We start from the raw sequence: 27,067 nt of genomic DNA on the forward strand, positions 1-27,067 counted from the left end.
ATCTTACAATTTAATACCTTCTATAAAGGCTAAACATAAACAAATATCACAATAAAAATAACACAATAAAATTGCACAATAAAATTAAATGCATGGATCCATGTCTAACTTATCTAAAAACATAAATACACAATGAAATTAAAAACTCCTGGGAGATGCGGTATACAGTTGGAGCGGTGACACTCCTTGATGGTGATACACAAGTGTGGTAAGTTTCAAAGCAAAATCAAAACCCAAATGCTGATACTTAAATGCAAAGTCATAAAACAAATGATGATTCCAAAATAACAAAGACAATCAAAAATTAGTGAAAAAATTAGTGAAAAAATGTGGAAAGTGATTGTTCATGTGAGACCGTGGGTGTGTCCTCCAACGTGACTGGTGGGTAGTATTGTGATCTATAATCAGATATAGATGTTGAGTGGGGTTGTAGAAAGAATGAATATATATAAAAGATAATCCAACCTTTAGGCAAAATCCATAAAGTCCATAATAATAAAAATAAAAATAGAATAAAAAATAAGAATAAAAATGAAAATGAAGTCCACTTTAGTGAAATAATGAATGAAGCAATTCAAAAATAAAAACGTGTGTATAAACTGTGTACAAAAATAGGAGATTAGGACAAACTCTGTGCCCAGTGAGTTTAAGGTACCATATAGCGACGAAAAACCTAAAAGAAAACAAAGAAAAACAAAATAGTGCAACACTGTATACAATAGATAATAATGGTAATTAAAATCAAGCTCACCTGTATGCCAACGCGTTTCGGCCTAAATTAGGCCTTTCTCAAGACTATACTGTGTAGTGATACCTGGGAGCTTTAAATAGAGAGTGTGAGAAAACAATTGGTGACTTCCCTTTCCTGTTTGCCCCATTGCATCTCTGGGATGCTTCCTGTGGTTTCTATCATATTCCAATCCAACCTGTATTAGTTGTGAATTACAAGATCTATTATGACCTCTATTCTTTGTATCGATCTAGAAAATGGCCTGGTTGTTCTTATAAGTTGTTTAACAATCGTTCCGGTACTCTTCTACAGTGGTTCTTTACTTCCTTTCTGTGTAGTGTTAATTTATTTACTGTCTGCGAACTAACTCTCCTTCTTGTGTTGTTGTTATTATTAGGAAGTGTATGCTTACTTCATCGGTGATTAGATCAACCTTGTCCTTATATGATCAGAAGCGCTCAAATCGGAAGACACCGGATGTTTACACAGCCGACTTCCGCCCTGACTCCTGGGATACGGATCGGGTTACTCCGTTACGCTATGGAGTGTAACTGGAAGTGTAATAATGTCTTCCGCTTTGGCTTCTGGTTAATGTAATAGATTTGTCAGCTTTGTTGTGAATGCCGGTTTCAGCTAGAACCTGATATGTCCGTATTTGGCTTTAGCTTTATATGTATGTACATTTGAAAATAAATCAGAGTGGAATTGCCATATCTATGTGTTTTGTAAACTACAGGGAGTACAGAATTATTAGGCAAATGAGTATTTTGACCACATCATCCTCTTTATGCATGTTGTCTTACTCCAAGCTGTATAGGCTCGAAAGCCTACTACCAATTAAGCATATTAGGTGATGTGCATCTCTGTAATGAGAAGGGGTGTGGTCTAATGACATCAACACCCTATATCAGGTGTGCATAATTATTAGGCAACTTCCTTTCCTTTGGCAAAATGGGTCAAAAGAAGGACTTGACAGGCTCAGAAAAGTCAAAAATAGTGAGATATCTTGCAGAGGGATGCAGCACTCTTAAAATTGCAAAGCTTCTGAAGCGTGATCATCGAACAATCAAGCGTTTCATTAAAAATAGTCAACAGGGTTGCAAGAAGCGTGTGGAAAAACCAAGGCGCAAAATAACTGCCCATGAACTGAGAAAAGTCAAGCGTGCAGCTGCCAAGATGCCACTTGCCACCAGTTTGGCCATATTTCAGAGCTGCAACATCACTGGAGTGCCCAAAAGCACAAGGTGTGCAATACTCAGAGACATGGCCAAGGTAAGAAAGGCTGAAAGACGACCACCACTGAACAAGACACACAAGCTGAAACGTCAAGACTGGGCCAAGAAATATCTCAATACTGATTTTTCTAAGGTTTTATGGACTGATGAAATGAGAGTGAGTCTTGATGGGCCAGATGGATGGGCCCGTGGCTGGATTGGTAAAGGGCAGAGAGCTCCAGTCCGACTCAGACGCCAGCAAGGTGGAGGTGGAGTACTGGTTTGGGCTGGTATCATCAAAGATGAGCTTGTGGGGCCTTTTCGGGTTGAGGATGGAGTCAAGCTCAACTCCCAGTCCTACTGCCAGTTTCTGGAAGACACCTTCTTCAAGCAGTGGTACAGGAAGAAGTCTGCATCCTTCAAGAAAAACATGATTTTCATGCAGGACAATGCTCCATCACACGCGTCCAAGTACTCCACAGCGTGGCTGGCAAGAAAGGGTATAAAAGAAGAAAATCTAATGACATGGCCTCCTTGTTCACCTGATCTGAACCCCATTGAGAACCTGTGGTCCATCATCAAATGTGAGATTTACAAGGAGGGAAAACAGTACACCTCTTTGAACAGTGTCTGGGAGGCTGTGGTTGCTGCTGCACGCAATGTTGATGGTGAACAGATCAAAACACTGACAGAATCCATGGATGGCAGGCTTTTGAGTGTCCTTGCAAAGAAAGGTGGCTATATTGGTCACTGATTTGTTTTTGTTTTGTTTTTGAATGTCAGAAATGTATATTTGTGAATGTTGAGATGTTATATTGGTTTCACTGGTAAAAATAAATAATTGAAATGGGTATATATTTGTTTTTTGTTAAGTTGCCTAATAATTATGCACAGTAATAGTCACCTGCACACACAGATATCCCCCTAAAATAGCTAAAACTAAAAACAAACTAAAAACTACTTCCAAAAATATTCAGCTTTGATATTAATGAGTTTTTTGGGTTCATTGAGAACATGGTTGTTGTTCAATAATAAAATTAATCCTCAAAAATACAACTTGCCTAATAAATCTGCACTCCCTGTAATGGGGTATACGTTCTAAATCTTCATGATAATATGTTGAAACTTCCTAATCTGTCACTACTTTTTTGAAACGGCTACAGCTTTTCTAACTTGTCTTAATATTTGCAACGATCTCTATTTTGGTCTATCAGGCTGTATTAGAAAATAGTATTGAACAAATATAACACTGTGTTTGTATAATTCTCACGACCTACTATTGTGGTCAAACAGAAAGTGAGGATATAAGATGAATCTGTTATGTATATCCTAATATGCTTTAAATAGAGTTTAAAGTCCACCGGAATTACTATCTTTCCATAAAGTGAACCCGTAAACTGTGGGTACGCAGAGAGTTTGTACCTTACTGCTCTTTCAGATGGAGTTATAAACTGAAAGTACTTTAATGGTGCATTAGATAAATATGTGGGTGTCTTCCTAAGGGTGGCTATTTTTTCGGATGTAAACTTGGGTCAGATAATAATAAAGATCTATTCATAGAGGTGACTTGTGTTTAATGTTCTGACATACGCAGTGTAACTATACTCAGATCCTTAGTTTAAAGTTGTTCTTTATGATGTCGGGGGCAGCAGATTAGGGGTTAAAAATATAATGTAGGTGTCGGCAATGTTAGGGGTGGCAGATTAGGGGTTAATAAGTGTAGGTAAGTGGCAGCGATGTCGGGGGCAGCAGATTAGGGGTTAATAAATATAATGTAGGTGTCGGCGATCTCGGGCGATTAGGGGTGTTTAGATTTGGGGTTTATGTTAGGGTGTTAGGTTTAAACATACATTTTCTTTACCCATAGGCATTAATGGGGCTGTGTTACGGAGCTTTATGCTCCTTTATTGCAGGTGTTAGGCTTTTTTTCAGCCGGCTCTCCCCATTGATGTCTTACCGCAGCTCACCGCAGCTCACCGCAGCTCACCGCAGCTCACCGCAGCTCACCGCAGCTCACCGCAGCGCTGGTATTGGAGTGCGGTATGGAGCTCAATTTTGCTCTACGCTCTCTTCTTGCCTGCTAACGCCGGGTTTTTGTAAACCTGTATAACCGGCACTGTAGGTAAGTGAGCGGTGACAATAACTTGCAAGTTAGTACCGAGTAGCTCTTACCGCAAAACTCGTAATTTAGCCGTATAATATTTATATGTAAATACTAGTGCCAAAGATTTAACCAAACAGAGCTGTGAAATTGTTCAGTACATTAAGTGTTAAATATTCTAACAATGTCTGTTACAACTTCTCTTTCTGTATGTATGCCAAATTGTTGGTATGTTTGTGAAAATTATGACGATTGCATCAACTAGAATAACCTACAATTTACAGATATTTCTTACGATCAAGCATTTTATTTTGTCAGAGGGTTGATGTGAGAAGAATTTGAAAGAAAGCCATTTCTGAGGAGATTAAGAAAAGGTGAGAATGTTTATATGTTTGTGTGTAAGAAGATAATTGCTTTTATGACAAAATATAATATAACAATACTATGAAGATATTATGAATAATCTCAAAACCAGTAATTAAGTTGAGAGAGAAAACAATACATGACGTCAGAAAATTTCCCCTGTAGCTACAATTATAACAATACTTATCTTATCGTGCTCTGGAGGGCATGCTAACCTGTTGTTCTTCATGCCAGAGTCCCAGCCCCTCTAACAGCAGAGTTAACAGATTCTGTCTATTATAACTTCTCTTTCTGTATGTAAGCCAAAACTTTTAGAATATTTGAGAAAATTCTGACTTATCTTATCGTGCTCTGGAGGGCATGCTAACCTGTTGTTCTTCATGCCAGAGTCCCAGCCCGTCTAACAGCAGAGTTAACAGATTCTGTCTATTACAACTTCTCTTTCTGTATGTATGCCAAATTGTTGGTATGTTTGTGAAAATTATGACGATTGCATCAACTAAAATAACCTACAATTTACAGATATTTCTTATGATCAAGTATTTTATTTTGTCAGAGGGTTGATGTGAGAAGACTTTGAAAGAAAGCCATGTCTGAGGAGATAAAGATAAGGTGAGAATGTTTATATATTTGTGTGTAAGAAGAGAATTGCCTTTATGACAAATTATTAGGATATTACCATTGAAATGGTACTATCCTAACAAAATGACACATAAAATATTGTAAATTCTTATTCGATATTTGATATCAACAATATGACGTTGTTACAGTGTTTAATTAGGTACGGCACAATGTGTAATATTTTTATATTAATTGGTGTATTTTTATTGGAAACTAATATATTGGGGTATATTAATGATAGTGCGAGTGGAAATGATACAAAGTATCGTATCATGTCTGCTGCACATCGATAAATGCAGACAGCGTTTATCATTGCACCAGAAGTTCTTGTGAACTGCTGGTGCAATGCCACCCTTTGCAGATTTGCGGACAATCGGCCGCTAGCAAGGGGTGTCAATCAACCAGATCGTATTCGATCGGGTTGATTTCTGTCTGCAGCCTCAGAGCCGCAGGACTAGTTATGGAGCAGCGGTCTTTAGAAGGCTCGCCGGAAACAAGGGGCATCAAGCTCTATACGTAGCTTGATAAATTGGCCCCATTAAGAAAACTCTACAGGCATTTGCATTGATGATTTGCTAGGTGATATAAAAGCAGTGTATTGTAAATAAAGGGTGTTTTTCCAGCATTATAATATCAGATCTCATTATTTTATCACTTTTATGTACACAAACTTGCTTCCTTATATTATATCTGTTTGTAAACAAAAGCTCAATACTTAGAAAGAACAATGGGAAATTAGCATTTTATTACTTAAAGGGACACTGAACCCAAATTGTTTCTTTCGAGATTCAGATAGAGCAGGCAATTTTAAGCAACTTTCTAATTTACTCCTATTATCAATTTTTCATCATTCTCTTGCTATCCTTATTTGAAAAAGAAGGCATATAAGCTTTTTTAGGTTCAGGACTCTGGACAGCACTTTTTTATTGGTGGATGAATTTATCCACCAATCAGCAAGGACAACCCAGGTTGTTCACAAAGAATGGGCCGGCATCTTAACTTACATTCTTGCATTTCAAAAAAAAGATACCAAGAGAATAAAGAAAATTTGATAATAGGAGTAAATTAGAAAGTTGCTTAAAATGTCATGCTCTAGCTGAATCACGAAAGAAAAATTTTGGGTTCAGTGTCCCTTTAAACTATCCTGCAACCCGCTTAGAGTGTAATTTCTTCTGCTGTCTGTGTTTACATAGACCTAGATTTGGAGTTTGGCGTTAGCCGTGAAAACCAGCGTTAGAGGCTCCTAACGCTGGTTTTAGGCTACTGCCGGTATTTGGAGTCACTCAAAATAGGGTCTAACGCTCACTTTTCATCCGCAACTTTTCCATACCGCAGATCCCCTTACGTAAATTGCATATGCTATCTTTTCAATGGGATCTTTCTAACTCCGGTATTTAGAGTCGTTTCTGAAGTGAGCGTTAGACATCTAACGACAAAACTCCAGCCGCAGGAAAAAAGTCAGTAGTTAAGAGCTTTCTGGGCTAACGCCGGTTTATAAAGCTCTTAACTACTGTGCTCTAAAGCACACTAACACCCATAAACTACCTATGCACCCCTAATCTGCCCCCCACGTCGCCTCCACCTGCCTACACTTATTAACCCCTAATCTGCCGACCGGAGCTAACCGCTATTCTAATAAATGTATTAACCCCTAAAGCTAAGTCTAACCCTAACACTAACAACCCCCTAAGTTAAATATAATTTAAATCTAACGAAATTAATTAACTCTTATTAAATAAATTATTCCTATTTAAAGCTAAATACTTACCTGTAAAATAAATCCTAATATAGCTACAATATAAATTATAATTATATTATAGCTATTTTAGGATTTATATTTATTTTACAGGTAACTTTGTATTTATTTTAACCAGGTACAATAGCTATTAAATAGTTAAGAACTATTTAATAGCTAAAATAGTTAAAATAATTACAAATTTACCTGTGAAATAAATCCTAACCTAAGTTACAATTAAACCTAACACTACACTATCAATAAATGAATTAAATAAACTACCTACAATTACCTACAATTAACCTAACACTACACTATCAATAAATTAATTAAATAAACTACCTACAATTACCTCCAATTAACCTAACACTACACTATCAATAAGTTAATTAAATACAATTCCTACAAATAAATACAATTAAAAAAACTAGCTAAAGTACAAAAAATAAAAAAGAACTAAGTTACAAAAAATAAAAAAATATTTACAAACATAAGAAAAATATTACAACAATTTTAAACTAATTACACCTACTCTAAGCCCCCTAATAAAACAACAAAGCCCCCCAAAATAAAAAATGCCCTACTCTATTCTAAATTACTCAAGTTAAAAGCTCTTTTACCTTACCAGCCCTGAACAGGGCCCTTTGCGGGGCATGCCCCAAGAAGTTCAGCTCTTTTGCCTGTAAAAAAAAACATACAATACCCCCCCCCCCAACATTACAACCCACCACCCACATACCCCTAATCTAACCCAAACCCCCCTTAAATAAACCTATCACTAAGCCCCTGAAGATCATCCTACCTTGTCTTCACCTCACCAGGTAGCACCGATCCGTCCTGGCTCCAAAATCTTCATCCAACCCAAGCGGGGGTTGGCGATCCATCATCCGGTGGCTGAAGAGGTCCAGAAGAGGCTCCAAAGTCTTCATCCTATCCGGGAAGAAGAGGCGATCTGGACCGGCAACCATCTTGATCCAAGCGGCATCTTCTATCTTCATCCGATGACGACCGGCTCCATCCTGAAGACCTCCACCGCGGACCCATCTTCTTCCGGCAACGTCCAACTGAAGAATGACGGTTCCTTTAAGGGACGTCATCCAAGATGGCGTCCCTCGAATTGTGATTGGCTGATAGGATTCTAACAGCCAATCGGAATTAAGGTAGGAATATATGATCCAATCAGCCAATCAGATTGAGCTCGCATTCTATTGGCTGTTCCGATCAGCCAGCTGCGTTAAAAATGCTCTACGCTCCTTTTTTGGAGCCTAACGCAGCCTTTATGTGGACTCTCAATACCAGAGTTATTTTTATGCTGCGGCCAGAAAAAAGCCGGCGTTAGTTTTTCGGGTCGTTACCGACAAAACTCCAAATCTAGCCGTATGTCTGTCAATAGCATATACTCCAGTATCAAAACTTTCAGTATAGGTTGTGATACCACATACTAAATCAGCTATTTAATGTGCAGAAATAGGGGTAAAGGAGAAACGTGTGAACAATTTAATACACTACAGCAGGTAAAATAGATCATTGGGAACAATTTAAAGGGGAGACATGTTTTGGGTGAACTGTCCCTTTAAGTAACTTCCTACTAAGAGATAAGACTGGCTAATAAATTCTATAGAAAAAAAGAGCTAATTGACAAGCTTATACAGGGCTATAGCAAAAGAAAACAGTTATATATCATACTATATGCTTTCTATATGAAAAATGTAATTTAACAATACTGTTAAGATATTATGAATGAACATGTTAAGGTAAGAATTAACCTCTTTTAAAAAACTTTAAGGAAACAAATGTATACTGACAATTTTGCGTTTTCTTTGATTCATTTATTCAGATTTTTATTTTGTTAAATTAAATCCAATTTTCATCACAAATGTATAGTCACGGCAAAACAAATGCACACCTCTAGTAGGAAGCTGACTTAAAGAGTAAGTTATGGATCTTTAAGTGTGTGGTTGTGAACATTTAAAGTAACATATAACACTTTGAGCTTTGTAAAACATTTATTATGCATAGTAAAACAACTTTACAATACACTTTATTATATACATATTACATTTTACTTGTAATTTAGCGCTAGCATCTTTTTTACAATTCTGAGAACCAGACATGCCCACTGCAGACTTCACAAATCTAACCCTTCTACAAATCTGTCAATAAATGGCCTGGCATAAATGGCAGAGATGGAAATTTTAAAAGAACAAACAGAGACAGAAGGCGCTTCCTAGTTAAATATTGTCAGATCCAGACTTGATTTAAAATATGCATAAGAATGGTTATACATAAAAGAAGGGGCAGCACCAAAGTGTGCTGATCGGTACGTGCCGGGAACTTCTAGTGACCCAACTCACTGGCCTCTGATTGGGGTCAGGACCCGCTACTCCCCCGGATTTGTGAAGACAAAGTCAGTTGGGCAGCTTCCAAAATTAGGAACATTTATTAAAGTTTTACAGCAACTCTAACTGTTCACACAGCACTTACTCTGAGGAGCTGAAGAAATTTTGAGTAACCTGGCTTTCTGAGAATTCTCTGGTTCCTGACCTTGTCTTGAATTGGGATTACTCTCTTGCTCCGCTAAACAAACCTGATAATTGTCACCAGATTTCAGGTCTCTGCAGCAAAAGTAGCTGTTCCTGTATCTGGCCTGCACTGCTTCCTCTGTATACTGGACTTCAACCTCAGAACAAGTTCGTTATAGTAGAGAGGCAACAAGTATACCTGCATAGGAAGTTTTGGGAGACCATTACAGAAGGATCTACACCTCCTTCTACTCCAAGAGGCAGACGAAACCAAAGGATATACTAACTAGGCTCAACTCATCACTTGATATACCCTCCAGTAGTGCGGCAAACTTACCTCATCAGATTGGGGTAACTTTTGGTAAGGATATCTTATTTATCTCTACAACACTAGGATCCACATTACTACACTATATCTAAGGACTTAAAATATTTTCTCACCAGAGACTCATGCTCCTTATAATACCAATTTAGTAAGATCTGTAAGCGCTGTTAACCCTATGCACTGCATAATAAAATCAAGGTTGGAATTTTTTGCTCCTATCTACTTCGTTCAAATACAAAACATTTACAGACAAAAAGTGCAACAATACTCTTAAAATCTAAACTTTATTGGTTACTAAAATTATTACAAACAGAATACATCTACATTATAGTCATTGGGTATTAGTAACTGTTTCCTCATTTACATTTAAATCTACAGTAGGTGAAGAAAAATAAACCTAAAAACAAAGAAAGGCCAAAGGCAAAAATATCAAAATGAAATGGTATTTCCTACCACAAGCAAAACTTGAATAGCAATGTTCTCAAAGCACCATCCTTCTTGGCTGTGCACCCTTTGATGACAGTAATGTCAAAGTTAAACTCTCATGATTCAGACAGAAGACAAATTTCCTTCTAACATAATATTTGCTTTGATCTTTTTGTTGAAGAGCAGGTTATAGAACAGAAATGCACTACTGGGAGCTAGCTGAAGACATCTGGTAAGCTAATGACAAGAAGCATATATGTGCAGCTACCAATCAGCTACCTTTCTGCAGAGCATAGCTGCTCTTGTGGCTATTTATGAATGGTCTTCAACAAAGGATACCAAATAAATGAAGCAAATTGTATAATTGAAGTAAATAAGAAAGCTGTTTAAAATGGGTTGCTCTAAATGAATAATGTAAGTTTTATTTTGATTTTAAGTTCACAAGTAATTTGTAATAAACCTTAAAACAATATTATCTGCCACTATAGTGGCTACCTTGTACTAAACAAGTTTAATGCAGCATTTAATCACAGATATAGAAACAATGTACATTATTATAGAAATATACTATTGTATTGGGGAATATTTATATTGTCTTCATCATGTAAGTATAGTTCTTAAGGAAAATATGTAGTGTATCAAATATATGAATAAGGTATTATACGATATTATAAAAAAAAGATAGCCTCTGATGAAGCAGGAGGAGTCCCACAAAATGCGTAAGGCCACGCCCACTGAGAAGCACTGTGACGCTAGTGCTTTCTGGTATGGTTCAGATCCATTGCCGGCAATACGGGCTTTGCCATCCGGAAGAAGGGACCTACTTTGGAGCGAAAGATCGTGCCTTTGCAATATCCCCCAGCGTAACATCTGATGACTTGGTGGCAGACAAGTCAAAGATTGTGGGATAGAAAGAGTACTCATGTGTGTAGTAGGAGCAGCTGCACTAACACCTTATCTATACCTCATATTGTTTGAGGTTATATTTGTGAGTTTGTTTTTTGTTTATGTAATAAATAACACTTTTTAATTGGATATACTGCACCATGGTAGTATTGGTCTTCTTCTTTTTGCGCTCCATGTTTGTCTGTTTTTAGTTGCAAAGTTTTTAACTCTTTAGTATATTTTACTTCATTTTACATCACAGTTAGTGCAAAAAGAGCACCACCCTAGTGGACACAGTAACAAAATCTTTTTGAATTCTATAACACCTTTCATATTATATTTACAAAAGTTAAAACCATTATCAAGAATACATATTAACAATTACATAATGTATTTAAAGTTAAACCTCTACAATTAAAAACAAAGTAAATTTAAATAAATAAATGTAAATCATAATCTTTATTTAAACCTACTGGATGCAATGTCCCTAACGTATTGATCCACAAATATTCCCTCTTTTTTAAGATTAGCTCTCTATCCCCTCCTTGTCTTAATCTGGGGATGTGGTCTATAACTCTCACTGTGTGTCCTGCTTGTATAAAATGTGTTGATACCGGGAGAGTAATATCTTTATTTCTAATGCTTGACTTGTGGGAGCTGATTCTGTCTTTAAGGGGGCATATAGTCTCCCCCACATAGCCCCGCCCACAAGGACACTTCAATAAATAGACTACAAATTCTGTGTCACAGGTGTAATACCCATTAATTTCCCTTTTCCTATTCTCATTTATTTGAGCTATGTATTTGCCTTTAATCATAGAAATTACATTGAGCGCAGCTCAAACATGGATAGGACCCTTTATTGGGAGTGGTGAGATAGTTAATATGGCCAGTCTTTGTACTGTCTAAATAAGCTCTGACCAATTTGTCTTTCAAATTTTTAACCCTTTTGAAGGATTGAATAGGTGGTTTTTTAAACTCTTCTATAGTTGGATATGATGTATTAAGGATGTACCAATGTTTTCTTAGTATCAATGATATTCGATCACTGTGTTCAGTTTAAACATCAGTCTACTTTCTTTCTTTCTTCCTTTCTCCACTGTCATTACTTAATCTATTATTAGCTTCTTTTTCCCACCTGTTTAAGATATCATCTCTTGCTTGAACTTTCCTTGCCATTTCCTTCAATCTTATTTCTTGTAAATCCTTATCCTCCACATTACGTAATGTTTTTACAAATTGGCTTTTGGGCATTTAATTGAATACTCTAGGAGGATGGAAACTTTTAAAGTGTAAAAGTGTGTCGATCAGTCGGCTTACTGTATATATCTGTGGTGAGTCTAGAGTTATGTTTATATACAGATATATCTAAAAAAACTGATCCTTTCCTTTGAAAATTCCAGAGTAAATCTTAGACAGTTGGTTGATATATTAAGTTCTTCAACAAACTCTTGCAAAGACTAAAATGAGCCCACCCCACATGCCAAATATGTAATCTATATAGTGATGCCAAATTTTACAATACTGCTAATACTTAAATTTGTGTAAACGCACTTCTTTTCAAATTCACTGAAAAAATATTGGCGTATGAAGGGGCCACATTGGAGCCCATAGCTGTACCTTTTTCATTGCAAGTAATATGTATATTGAAAAAGAAAGTAATTAAAATAAAGTATAATCCTCAGTAAATTTTCAATTAAATTAAATTGTAATGTAGTGAAAGAAATTTCTTGTTTTATAAGGTTGAGTACTGATTTTATACCTGCTTCATGGACGTGTATAAACTCACTATATCCAAGCTGAATAAAATCTCACCTTCATTGCAAGGGATCCCACAAATTTTATTTAAGAATTCCCCTGTATCTTTAAGAAAAGATTGTTGTTTTGCAGCTATAGGGTTTAACATATTTTCTAGAAAAATGGAGATATGTGTAAAGACTGAGTCAGTACCAGCCACAATTGGCCTGCATGGAGGTACCCTCAGATTTTTATGAACCTTTGGCAATGTATAGAACACTTGCGTAATGGGGTCTTGTTTTATAATAAAAATAGCCTGGCTCTTAGTAATGACCCCCTTTGAAAATGCTTAATCAACAATTTGTTTAATTTCCATTTGGATTTCAGCAGGTAGTTCACCATCAAGAATCCTGTATATTACTCCATATGAAAATTGAGATAATATTTCCTGTACATAATATTCTGAGACAAGTACAACCATAGATCTGCCCAAAACGGCACTTTTTATCACAATCCCCTTATTTTTTGCTAGATTTTCTAATGCTTGTCTTTCTTTGTATGTTAAGTTATTCTTAGTTGTTGTAAACTTAGATTTTTCCAACAGGGATTTTATGTTATTCTGCATGAATCTAATAAAAATTTTCACCCCAGGATTGGTAGTACGTGGCACAAACTTCGATTTATTAATCAGCCCAAAAGATTTCAAATCAAAGCTGGTATTGTCTTGTAAAGTATTCTTATTGGAATTTGGTATAGACATCTCTTGGGTTGAGAAATGTGTTTTTAACCTCAATAAACGGAAGAAAATATATAAATATTTGTCTAAATTAAAGGTATCAATGTTCTTAGAAGGGCAAAAAGACAATCCTCTGCTCAATATACTTAATTCAACTTCCGTTAATGCATATTTAGATATATTTATTACCAAATTCCCATTACATTCAACAGTTGTTTTTGGTTCTCTTAGTCCCAACATCGTTAAGTCAAATGTCTCTGATACAGTGTCCATATATACAGTGTTATCTTTACAAACCAAAGACGTTCCGGCATAGACATTAGAACCGGTATCTATTTCTTTCATCCTCTGTATGTTTGTTTGCTTCTCATGCCGATGGATTGCAGTTGTTCCTTTTTGCCACTTGTGCTTGCAGCCACCCCTCTGGTATCTGTATAGGAACTTGTTCCTAAAAAATCTTCTACAGGTAAATTCTCTGAACTGCCTTGCGTAGGTTTCTTAGGTGCTTGTCGATTGCTCCTCCATGCACCATCTCCTCTTCCCTGTCTTTCTTGTCGCCACTGAGTGATGTCACGTATTCCGTCATCTCGCGACCACCGGTATACTCTATTATTTTGGTAGTCCTCCAGGTCCCGGACAAATTTTTGGCATTTTGTCTCCTTTAATTCGTTACGTTACTCATCGATAAGCTTATTCATTTTGATCTTTTGCAGATTTTCAGGTGAGTAGTGGATGTCTAAATCTTTTTCACAGACCAGGACTACAATATTTTGTTTTTCAATTTTTTCTTGCAGGCATTCGACAGTCCGAACTATAATATCGTACAAGCACTTATTTTTATTTAAAATACATTCAAAACATTTCTTGTATTTTTCATTGTTGCTCATTATAGTTGGTCTTAATTTTTTACGTAAGCCTCTTGTGATTCTTCTCACTCAGTAATACTCAGCTAGTGTTGAACAATGTAGTTATTTATATATATGTATATATATGTGTATGTGTATATATATATATATATATATATATATATACACACACACTATATATGTATGTGTGTGTATGTGTATATATATATATATATATATATATATATATATATATATATATATATATGTGTGTGTGTAAATGTAAAATTGTATGTAGATGAAGTTTACAATGACTCACTTATGTACTTGTTAATGGGCTACACAAGTTATTTTCTCTTTACATTTTGTGCATAGTGGAGGATTTTAATTTCACTTTTCTCCTAAATGTTGGTTGCTTAGAAAGGTAAACTGATGTTAAATGCATGATAATAAAATGTGGGTTTAAATAACTCCCATACAGAAGAAAATTATTCATTGATTAATTGATTGCATGGTGGCTAGTGATGTCGCAAACCTAAAACATTGGGTTCGCGAACGTCGAACGCGAACTTCCACAAAAGTTCACGAATGGGCGAACCGGGTGAACCCCCATAGACTTCAATAGGCAGGCGAATTTTAAAACCCACAGGGACTCTTTCTGGCCACAATAGTGATGGAAAAGTTGTTTCAAGGGCACTAACACCTGGACTGTGGCATGCCGGAGGGGGATCCATAGCAAAACTCCCATGGAAAATTACATAGTTGATGCAGAGTCTGGTTTTAATCCATAAAGGGCATAAATCACCTAACATTCTTAAATTGTTTGGAATAACGTGCATTAAAACATCAGGTATGATGTTGTATCGATCAGGTAGTGTAAGGGTTACGCCAACTTCACAGTGCGCAGTGTAGGTGATATACCTGCTCTGACCATGCTTTGCAGACCAGGTATCAGTGGTCAGATGGACCCTTGCCCCAACACTGTGTGCCTGACATGCCATTATAGCAGACTTATATGGCTTTGGCGTTGCTTTTTGGTAATTAGAAGGCTGCTAAATGCCACTGCGCACCACACGTGTTTTATGCCCAGCAGTGAAGGGGTTAATTAGGGAGCATGTAGGCAGCTTGTAGAGTTAATTTTAGCTTAAGTGTAGTGTAGTAGACAACCCAAAGTATTGATCTAGGCCCATTTTGGTATATTTCATGCCACCATTTCACCGCCAAATGCGATCAAATAAAATGTTTTTTTCACTTTTTCACAAATTTTATGTTTCTCACAGAAATTATTTACAAACAACTTATGCAATTATGGCATAAATGGTTGTAAATGCTTCTCTGGGATCCCCTTTGTTCAGAAAGAGCAGACTTATATGGCTTTGGCGCTGCTTTTTGGTAATTAGAAGGATGCTTAATGCCACTGCGCACCACACATGTTTTATGCGCAGCAGTGAAGGGGTTAATTAGGGAGCATGTAGGCAGCTTGTAGAGTTAATTTTAGCTTAAGTGTAGTGTAGTAGACAACCCAAAGTATTGATCTAGGCCCATTTTGGTATATTTCATGCCACCATTTCACCGCCAAATGCGATCAAATTTAAAAAAAACTTAAATTTTTTCGCAATTTTAGGTTTCTCACTGAAATTATTTACAAACAGCTTGTGCAATTATGGCACAAATGGTTGTAAATGCTTCTCTGGGATCTCCTTTGTTCAGAAATAGCAGACATATATGACTTTGGCATTGCTTTCTGGTAATTAGAAGGCCGCTAAATGCTGCTGCGCATCACACGTGTATTATGGCTAGCAGTGAAGGGGTTAATTAGGTAGTTTGTAGGGAGCTTGCAGGGTTAATTTTAGCTTTAGTGTAGAGATCAGCCTCCCACCTGACACATCAGACCCCCTGATCCCTCCCAAACCGCTCCCTTCCCTCCCTCACCCCACAATTGTCCCACCATCTTAAGTACTGGCAGAAAGTCTGCCAGTACTAAAATAAAAGGTTTTTAAAAACATAATAATTTTTTTAGCATATTTACATATGCTGTGGTGTAGCATCCCCCCTTAGCCTCCAACCTCCCGGATCCCCCCCAAAACAGCTCTCTAACCCTCCCCATCTGCCTTATTGGCGGCCATCTTGAGTACTGGCAGCTGTCTGTTATTATTTCACAGTCACAAAAGTGTTGTTTTTTTAAATGTACACTACTGTTACACCAGATATGAGTGGTGGCACTGGGCAAGTGGGTACAGTATACGCTGTGAGCCTGACACACACGCTGGCAGGCAGGCAACTGCAATTAGATTACACAGGAAAAAAAAAAAAAAGCAGACTGATGTTCTAGCCCTAAAAGGGCTTTTTGGGGTGCTGTCCTTACAGCAGAGATCAGATGAGTCTTGCAGGACTGTAGTGGACACTGAATACACTAGCCTAGCTATCGATTTCCCTATTAAATCAGCAGCAGCTACACTGTCCCTCAGGGACAGTATGCTTCATAACGATGCTTTTTCCCTAACGCCGCTATTACAAGTCTTGTCAGAATAGGTGTACCGCACATCTTTTTGGCCGTCATGCAATGTCAGTACCATACTTTTAAAAAGGTCCTTTTCAATGGGACTCCCATAGCGACAGTATTACGAGTTTTGCTGTGAGGCCAAAAAGTGAGCGGTACAGCCTAAATGGACAAGATCTGTACCGCCATCTCAGTATTTGAGTTTTATGCTACAAAGCTGTACCATAAAATTCATAACTAAACTGTCACAAAGTACACTAACACCCATAAACTACCTATTAACCCCTAAACCGAGGCCCTCCCGCATCGCAAATACTAAAAAAAAAATATTAACCCCTAATGTGCTCAGCAATTTCACAGCTATGTTTGATTAAATCTTTGGCACTAGTATTTACACATACATAACATAACTTGTTTGATTCAGTTAGGGTTAGGTTTAGGGGTTAATATATTTATTTAGTGTTAGTGATGTGGGAGGCCAGAGGTTTAGGGGTTAATAACTTTAGTATAGTGGCAGTGACATTGGGGGTGGCAGATTAGGGGTTAATAAATGTAATGTAGGTGGCGGCGATATTGGGAGTGGCAGATTAGGGCTTAAAAGTTTTATTTAAGTGGCGGCAATTTTAGGGGCAGCAGATTAGGGGTTAATAACATTATGTAGGTTGCGACGAGCATGTCATAATAATGCTTGTATTTGGGTGAGGTATGGAGCTCAACGCAACCATATCGCTCGCGCAACCCGGGTTTTACAAAACCTCTAATAGCAGCGCTATAGGGAGGTTGAATACTGACGCTTTTATTGCGGTCATTAATTTCCCTATAGCGCTCAAAACTCATAATCTATCTGAATATCTATTATGACTTCTCTTTCTGTATTTATGCCAAATTGTTGGTATGTGTGTGAAAATTCTGACGATTGCATCTACTAGAATAACCTACAATTTACAGATATTTCTTATGATCAAGCATTTTATTTTGTCAGAGGGTTGATGTGAGAAGACTTTGAAAGAAAGCCATTTCTGAGGAGATAAAGAAAGGTGAGAATGTTTATATATTTGTGTGTAAGAAGATAATTGCTTTTATGACAAAATATTAGAATTACCATTGAAATAGTATTATCCTAACAAAATGACACATACAATATTGTAAATTCTTATTCGATATTTGCTATCAACATTATGACGCTGTTGCAGTGTTTTTTTAGATATGGCACAATGTGTAATATAATGGAAACTAATATATTGGGGTAAATTTATTATAGTGTAAGCGGACATTATAGGAAGTAGCGTATTATGTCCGCTGCACATCAATAAATCCCAAAAGCGTTTATCATTGCAATGACGCCCCCTGCAGTTTCGCGGCCAATCGGCCGCTAGCAGAGGGTATCAATCAACCCGATCGTATTCTTTAGACTGTTTCATAACTTCTGTTTCCCGCTAGAGCCTGCAGGCTCGCCGGAAACAAGGGGCATCATGTTACCTATGGAAGTTGATAAATCGGCCCCATTAAGTAAACTCTACAGGCATTTGCATTGATGATTTGGTGATACGAAAGCAGTATATTGAAAATGAAGGGTGATTTTCCAGCAACATGTAAATATTCAGTTGTTGGTATACACAATTATTAACCTCAAGATAAAAACAAAACAAAATGAAATTGTATTTCAAAGTGGTATTTACAAGAACATAAAGAAAATATTATTATTATTTTTTTTATTGTTATGTGTTAAAAATTCTAATCCAGTTTTGTGCTTTGTGCAGTGCAGTTTAAATCTGTGATAATCATTTGAAGAATCGCTGTCAGTAAGACACTGCACTCTTTAGTGTTATTAACCTAGCAGAACATATTCCATTACAGTCAAAATGTGCAGTCATAATTTAAGGTCAAACTAAATCCCCATTTTAATAATGATTGTTCAAAAGATTGTAATGCTATATTGTAATAGAAATGTTAATCAAATGTGAAATTTCAGTTGTTTATAACTACAAACTTAAAGACAAATTTACAATAAAAAAATGACTAAATAATGTAATATAACACAAACTATGGAATATTCTGAGGTTGTTATATTTGAAAAGAAATTGAAATATTGAAAATAAGAATTTTTTTTTAATTAAATTTCCACGTTTTCTTTAAAGATATATTTTTATTGTTGTTTTATGCTAATTTATATATGAGAAATATGACTGGGAAGAACCTACACAACAAAAGGCAAAATATACTACCAGTTACACTTCTTGTGCTTTATACATTTTGTTGACATTTTATTATGAAGGGATAAAGTTAAAATAAATTAAAAACTGATCAACAACACAATATTATCTGAGGTCCCTGGTAATCAAATTTAAGTAACTTGCATACTAAGAGATAAGACCGGCTAATAATTTCTATAGAAAAAAAAATAAAAAATTGACAATCGTATACAGGGCAAAAGAACAACTGTTATATAATATACTTTACGCTTTCCATATGAAAAATATAATATAACAATACTATGAAGATATTATGAATGGTCTCAAAACCAGTAATTAAGTTGAGAGAGAAAACAATACATGACGTCAGAAAATTTCCCCTGTAGCTACAATTGTAACAATACTTATCTTATCGTGCTCTGGAGGGCGTGATAACCTGTTGTTCTTCATGCGAGAGCCACAGCCCCTCTAACAGCAGAGTTAACCGATTCTGTCTATTATAACTTCTCTTTCTGTATGTAAGCCAAAACTTTTAGAATATTTGAGAAAATTCTGACGAATTACATCAACTAGAATAACCTACAATTTACAGATATTTCTTACGATCAAGCATTTTATTTTGTCAGAGGGTTGATGTGAGAAGACTTTGAAAGCAAGCCATTTCTGAGGAGATTAAGAAAGGTGAGAATGTTTATATATTTGTGTGTAAGAAGATAATTGCCTTTATGACAAAATATTAGAATATTACCATTGAAATAGTATTATCCTAACAAAATGACACATAAAATATTGTAAATTCTTATTCAATATTTGCTATCAACAATATGATGTTGTTACAGTGTTTAATTAGGTACGGCACAATGTGTAATATTTTTTTATTAATTGGTGTATTTTTTTGGCAACTAATATATTAAGTAAACTCTACAGGTATTTGCATTGATGATTTTCTAGGTGATACAAAAGCAGTATATTGAAAATGAACGGCGTTTTTCCAGCAACATGTAAATATTCCGTTGTTTGTATAAAAAATTAATAAAAAAAATAAAACAAAAATAAATTGTATTTCAAAATGGTATTTACAAGAACATAAATAAAATATTATTAATATTTTCTTATTGTTATGTGTTAAAAATTCTAATCCAGTTTTGTGCTTGGTGCAGTACAGTTTAAATCTGTGATAATCATTTGAAGAATCCTTGTCAGTAAGACACTGCACTATTTAGTGGTATTAACCTAGCAGAACATATTCCATTACAGTCAAAATGTGCAGTCATAATTTAAGATCAAACTAAATTCCCATTTTAATACTGATTGTTCAGAAGATTGTAATGCTATATTGTAATAGAAATGTTGCTCAAATGTGAAATTTCAGTTGTTTATAACTACAAACTTAAAGACAAATTTACAATAAAAAATGACTAAATAATGTAACATTTTTAAAGTGATAACATAAACTTTAAAATACTCTGGGGTTGTTATATTTGAAAAGAAATTGAAATATTGAAAATAAGTTTTAATAAGTTTTTTTTTAATTTAAATTTCACATTTTCTTGAAAGGCTTATATTTGTATTGTTGGTTTATGCTAATTTATATATGAGGAATATGACCAGGAAGAACCTACACAAACAACAAAAGGCTAAATACACTACCAGTTACACTTCTTGTGCTTTATACATTTTGTTGACATTTTATTATGAAGGGATAAAGTTAAAATAAACAAAAAACTGATCAACACCACAATATTATCTGAGGTTCCTGGTAATCAAATTTAAAGGGACAGTACACCGTAAAATTGCTTTCCTATTAATGTATTTTCAATGACTTGTTAAACCAGCTGCAGAGTATAAAATGTATGAGAATTTGTATTTTCAGGTTTATTTGTGTATATGAATTAGCTGGTTTTGTGATTTTAAACCACAGCCTATTACAATGGGTTGAGCTTCCAGCTAATATCAGATCTCATTATGTTATCACTTTTATGTACACAAACGTGCTTCCTTATCTTATATCTGTTTGTAAAACAAAGCTCAATACTTAGAAAGAATAATGGAAAATTAACATTGTAACACTTAAACTATCTTTCAACCCACTGAGAGCGTAATTTCTTCTGCTGGCTGTGTTTACATAGTCTGTCAATAGTATTATACTCCAGTATCAAAACTTTTAGTATAGGTTGTGATACCACAGGCTAAATCAGCTATTTCATATACCACAATAGGGGTAAAGGAGCTACTTGTGAACAATTTAATACACTACAGCAGGTAAAATGGATCATTGGGAACAATTTAAAGGGGAGAAATGTTTTGGGTGTACTGTCCCTTTAAGTAACTTCCTACTAAGAGATAATACTGGCTAATAAATTCTATAGAAAAAAGAAGCAACTGACAAGGTTATACAGGGCTATAGCAAAAGAAAAACAGTTATATATCATACTGTATGCTTTCTATATGAAAAATATAATATAACAATACTATTAAGATATTAGGAACGGTCTCAAAACCAGTAATCAAGTTAAGAGAGAAAACAATACATGAATTCATGAAGTCAGTAAAGTTCACCTGTAGCTACAATACTAACAATACTACCGTGCTCTGGAGAGTTTGCTAACCCATTAGTCTTCATGCCAGAGCCCCAGCCCCTCTAACAGCAGAGTTAACACTCTCAGTTCTGAGGCGCTAAGCATCCCATTAGCGTGGCCAGGGCTCTGGAAAGAAGAGGAGCTGGTCTAGCGCGCTCTCCCAAACACGTTCAGGTAAGAATTAACCTCTTTTAAAAAATTTAAGGAAACAAATTTATACTGACGATTTTTCGTTTCCTTTGGTTCATTTATTCAGATTTTCATTTTGTTAAATTAAATCCGATTTTCATCACAAATGTATATTCACGGCAAAACAAATGGACATCTCTAGTTATGAATCTTTAAGTGTGTGGTTGTGAAAAGTTAAAGGAACATATAACACTTTGAGCTTTGTAAAACATTTATTATGTATAGTAAAACAACTTTAAAACAACTTTAAAATACATTTTATTATATACAGATTACATTTTACTTGTAATTTAGCGCTAACATCTTACAATTCTGAGAACCAGACATGCCCACTGAAAATCTAACCCTGCTACAAATCTGTCAATAACTGGCCTATATACATACACTAAAGTAAACAATGGCCGAAATGTACATTTTAAAAGAACAAACAGAGACAGAAGCCGCTTCTGTTCCAATCAGCCAATAGAATGCAAGCTCAATCCTATTGGCTGATTGCATTAGCCAATATGATTTTTTCAACCTTAATTCCGATTGGCTGATAGAATTCTATCAGCCAATCGGAATCTAAGGGATGCCATCTTGGATGACGTCATTTAAAGGAACCTTCATTCCAGAAGAAGACGTCAATTGAAGAGAATGCTCCACGCCCGATGTCTTGAAGATGGACCCGCTCCACATTGGAAGGATGAAAATAGAAGATGCCGTCTGGGTGAAGACTTCTGCCCGTCTGGAGGACCACTTCTGCCGGCTTTGTTGAGGACATCTTGCTGCTTGGATGAAGACTTCTCCCGGCTTCGTTGAGGATGGATGTCGGCTCTTCAAAACTGTAAGTGGATCTTCAGGGGGTTAGTGTTAGGATTTTTTAAGGGTGTATTGGGTGGGTTTTATTTTTAGATTTGGGGTTTGGGCCACAATAGAGCCAAATGCCCTTTTAAGGGCAATGCCCATCCAAATGCCCTTTTAGGACAATGGGGAGCTTAGGTTTTTTTAGTTAGGGTTTTATTTGGGGGCTTGGTTGTGTGGGTGGTGGGTTTTACTGTTGGGGGGGTTGTTTGTAAAAAAAATTTCAAACAATCGGCTAGATTTAGAGTTCTGCGGCCAAAGGGGTGCATTAGCTATGCATGCTTTTTTTCTCCCGCACCTTTTAAATACCGCTGGTATTTAGAGTTCACAGAAGGGCTGCGTTAGGCTCCAAAAAGGGAGCGTATAGCATAATTTACCGTCACTGCAACTCTCAATACCAGCGGTGCTTACGGACGCGGCCAGCTTCAAAAACGTGCTCGTGCACGATTCCCCCATAGGAAACAATGGGGCCGTTTGAGCTGAAAAAAAATCTAACACCTGCAAAAAAGCAGTGTTCAGCTCCTAACGCAGCCCCATTGTTTCCTATGGGGAAACATTTCCTACGTCTGCACCTAACACCCTAACATGTACCCCGAGTCTAATCACCCCTAACCTTACACTTATTAACCCATAATCTGCCGCTCCATACACCGCCGCCACCTACGTCATCCCTATGTACCCCTAATCTGCTGCCCCTAACACCACAGACCCCTATATTATATTTATTAACCCCTAATCTGCCGCCCCCAACGTTGCCGCCACCTACCTACACTTATTAACCCCTAATCTGCCGACCGGACCTCACCGCTACTATAATAAAGTTATTAATCCCTAATCCGCTTCACTAACCCTATAATAAATAGTATTAACCCCTAATCTGCCCTCCCTAACATCACCGACACCTAACTTCAAGTATTAACCCCTAATCTGCCGACCGGACCTCACCGCTAGTCTATTAAATGTATTAACCCCTAAAGCAAAGTCTAACCCTAACACTAACACCCCCTAAGTTAAATATAATTTTTATCTTACGAAATAAATTAACTCTTATTAAATAAATTAATCCTAATTAAAGCTAAATACTTACCTGTAAAATAAACCCTAATATAGCTACAATATAAATAATAATTATATTGTAGCTATTTTAGGATTAATATTTATTTTACAGGCAACTTTGTATTTATTTTAACCAGGTACAATAGGTATTAAATAGTTAATAACTATTTAATAGCTACCTAGATTAAATAATTACAAAATTACCTGTAAAATAAATCCTAACCTAAGTTACAATTAAACCTAACACTACACTATCAATAAATTAATTAAATAAAATACAAACAATTATCTACAATTAAACCTAATACTACACTATCAATAAATTAATTAAATAAAATACCTACAAATAAATACAATTAAATAAACTAACTAAAGTACAAAAAATAAAAAAGAACTAAGTTACAAAAAAATAAAATAATAATTTACAAATATTATAAAAAGATTACAACAATTTTAAGCTAATTACACCTACTCTAAGCCCCCTAATAAAATAACAAAGCCACCCAAAATAAAAAAATGCCCTACCCTATTCTAAAATACAAATAGAAAAGCTCTTTTACCTTACCAGCCCTTAAAAAGGCCTTTTGCGGGGCATGCCCCAAAGAATTCAGCTCTTTTGCCTGTAAAAAAAAACCATACAATACCCCCCAACATTACAACCCACCACCCACATACCCCTAATCTAACCCTAACCCCCCTTAAATAAACCTAACACTAAGCCCCTGAAGATCTCCCTACCTTACCTTCACCATGCCGGGTATCACCGATCCATCCATAGGAGCCTCCGAAGTCTTCATCCAAGCCCAAGCGGGCTTGGATGAAGAAGTCCATCATCGGGCTGAAGAGGTCCATCATCCGGCTGAAGTCTTGATCCAAGTGGGCACTGAAGAGGTCCATCATCGGGCTGAAGTCTTCTATCAAGCGGCATCTTCAATCTTCTTCCATCCGGAGTGGAGCGGAGCCATCTTCTTCCAGCCAACGCGGATCCATCCTCTTCTACCGACGCCTACTCGCCAAATGATGTTTCCTTTAAATGACGTCATCCAAGATGGCGTCCCTCAAATTCCGATTGGCTGATAGGATTCTATCAGTCAATCGGAATTAAGGTAGGAAAATTCTGATTGGCTGATGGAATCAGCCAATCAGATTCAAGTTCAATCCGATTGGCTGATCTAATCAGCCAATCAGATTGAGCTTGCATTCTATTGGCTGATCGGAAAAGCTACAATATATGTGGGTGGCTGGGTAGGCATCGATAGAAGAGGATGGATCCGCATCGGCTGGAATAAGATGGCTCCGCTCCGGATGGATGAAGATTGAAGATGCCGCTTGATAGAAGACTTCAGCCCGATGATGGACCTCTTCAGCACCCGCTTGGATCAAGACTTCAGACCGATGATGGACCTTTTCAGCCCGATGATGGACTTCTTCAGCTCTGCTTGGGCTTGGATGAAGACTTCGGAGGCTCCTCTGGATGGATCAGTGATATCCGGCGTGGTGAAGATAAGGTAGGGAGATCTTCAGGGGCTTAGTGTTAGGTTTATTTAAGGGGGTTTGGGTTAGATTAGGGGTATGGGGGTGGTGGGGTAATGTTGGGGGGTATTGTATGTTTTTTTTTCAGGCAAAAGAGCTGAATTCTTTGGGGCATGCCCCGCAAAATGCCCTTTTAAGGGGTGGTAAGGTAAAAGAGCTTTTCTATTTATATTTTAGAATAGGGTAGGGCATTTTTTATTTTGGAGGGCTTTGTTATTTTATTAGGGGGCTTAGATTAGGTGTAATTAGCTTAAAATTGTTGTAATCTTTTTATAATGTTTGTAAATTATTTTTTTATTTTTTGTAACTTAGTTCTTTTTTTATTTTTTGTACTTTATTTAGTTTATTTAATTGTTTGTAGGTATTTTATTTCATTAATTTATTGATAGTGTAGTGTTAGGTGTAATTGTAGATAATTGTAGGTATTTTATTTCATTAATTTATTGATAGTGTAGTGTTAGGATTAATTGTAACTTAGGTTAGGATTTATTTTACAGGTAATTTTGTAATTATTTTAACTAGGTAGCTATTAAATAGTTATTAACTATTTAATAGCTATTGTACCTGGTTAAAATAAATACAAAGTTGCCTGTAAAATAAATATTAATCCTAAAATAGCTACAATATAATTATAATTTATATTGTAGCTATATTAGGGTTTATTTTACAGGTAAGTATTTAGCTTTATATAGGAATAATTTATTTAATAAGAGTTAATTTATTTCGTTAGATAAAAATTATATTTAACTTAGGGGGTGTTAGTGTTAGGGTTAGACTTAGCTTTAGGGGTTAATAAATTTAATAGAGTAGCGGTGAGGTCCGGTCGGCAGATTATGGGTTAATACTTGAAGTTAGGTTTCTGCGATGTTAGGGAGGGCAGATTAGGGGTTAATACTATTTATTATAGGGTTATTGAGGCGTGAGTGAGGCGGATTAGGGGTTAATAACTTTATTATAGTAGCCGTGAGGTCTGGTTGGCAGATTAGGGGTTAATATATATAATATAGGAATCGGCGGTGTTAGGGACAGCAGATTAAGGGTACATAGGGATAACGTAGGTTGCAGTGGTGTGCGGACGGCAGATTAGGGGTTACAAATTTGTATTATAGTGGCGGCGATGTGGGGGGACCTTGGTTTAGGGGTACATAGGTAGTTTATGGGTGTTAGTGTACTTTAGAGCTCAGTAGAGCTTTATAAACCGGCGTTAGCCCATAAAGCTCTTAACTCCTGGCTTTTTGCTGTGGCTGGAGTTTTGTCGTTAGAGTTCTAACACTCACTTCAGCCAAGACTCTAAATACCGGCGTTAGAAAGATCCCATTGAAAAGATAGGATACGCAATTGGCGTAGGGGGATCTGCGGTATAGAAAAGTCGTGGCTGCAAAGTGAGCATTAGACCCTTACCTACAAGACTCTAAATACCAGCGGTAGCCCAAAACCAGCGTTAGGAGCCCCTAACGCTGGTTTTTGACGGCTATCGCCAAACTCTAAATCTAGGCGTTAGTGTGTAAATGTAAAATTGTATGTAATGTAAATGTAAAATTGTATGTAGATGAAGTTTACAATGACTCACTTATTTACTTGTTAAAGGGCTACACAAGTTATTCTCTTTACATTTTGTGCATTGTGGAAGATTTTAATTTCACTTTTCTCCTAAATGTTGGTTGCTCAGAAAGGAATACTGATGTTAAATGCATGATAATAAAATGTGGGTTTAAATAACTCCCATACAGAAGAAAATTATTAATTGATTAATTGATTGCATGGTGGCACTTTATAATGTAGAAATTTCAAAATATGAGAGTTATTTTCTAAACTTGGTTAGTCTGCTGAATCGAACAAGTTATGGCCTAGATTTGGAGTTCGGCGGTAAAAGGGCTGTTAACGCTCCGCGGGTTTTTTTCTGGCCGCACCATAAATTTAACTCTGGTATCGAGA

The 27,067-nt window shown here is 36.3% G+C and overlaps 1 protein-coding gene across 16 annotated transcripts in view; it reads left to right on the forward strand.

Annotated features, from left to right (window-relative positions):
• LOC128665913 (3-galactosyl-N-acetylglucosaminide 4-alpha-L-fucosyltransferase FUT3-like) overlaps positions 1 to 27,067 on the forward strand; it is a 126,018-nt gene that overhangs the window by 2,230 nt on the left and 96,721 nt on the right. For 10 of the 16 annotated variants that reach the window (XR_008403192.1, XR_008403194.1, XR_008403193.1 and 7 more), the window contains exons 2-6: positions 4,364 to 4,419; positions 4,965 to 5,020; positions 17,723 to 17,777; positions 19,559 to 19,613; positions 22,315 to 22,526. The exons of 1 other annotated variant lie outside the window; for it this stretch is intronic. The gene's annotated coding sequence lies outside the window, so the exon portion shown is untranslated. Of the gene's footprint in view, positions 1 to 4,363; positions 4,420 to 4,964; positions 5,021 to 17,722; positions 17,778 to 19,382; positions 19,614 to 22,314; positions 22,527 to 27,067 lie in introns of those variants that run through there. 5 more of the 16 variants (XM_053720176.1, XM_053720181.1, XM_053720179.1 and 2 more) reach the window with 4 other exon arrangements.

Source organism: Bombina bombina, chromosome 7, assembly GCF_027579735.1.
Source record: "Bombina bombina isolate aBomBom1 chromosome 7, aBomBom1.pri, whole genome shotgun sequence".
NCBI classification, from domain to species: Eukaryota; Metazoa; Chordata; class Amphibia; order Anura; family Bombinatoridae; genus Bombina; species Bombina bombina.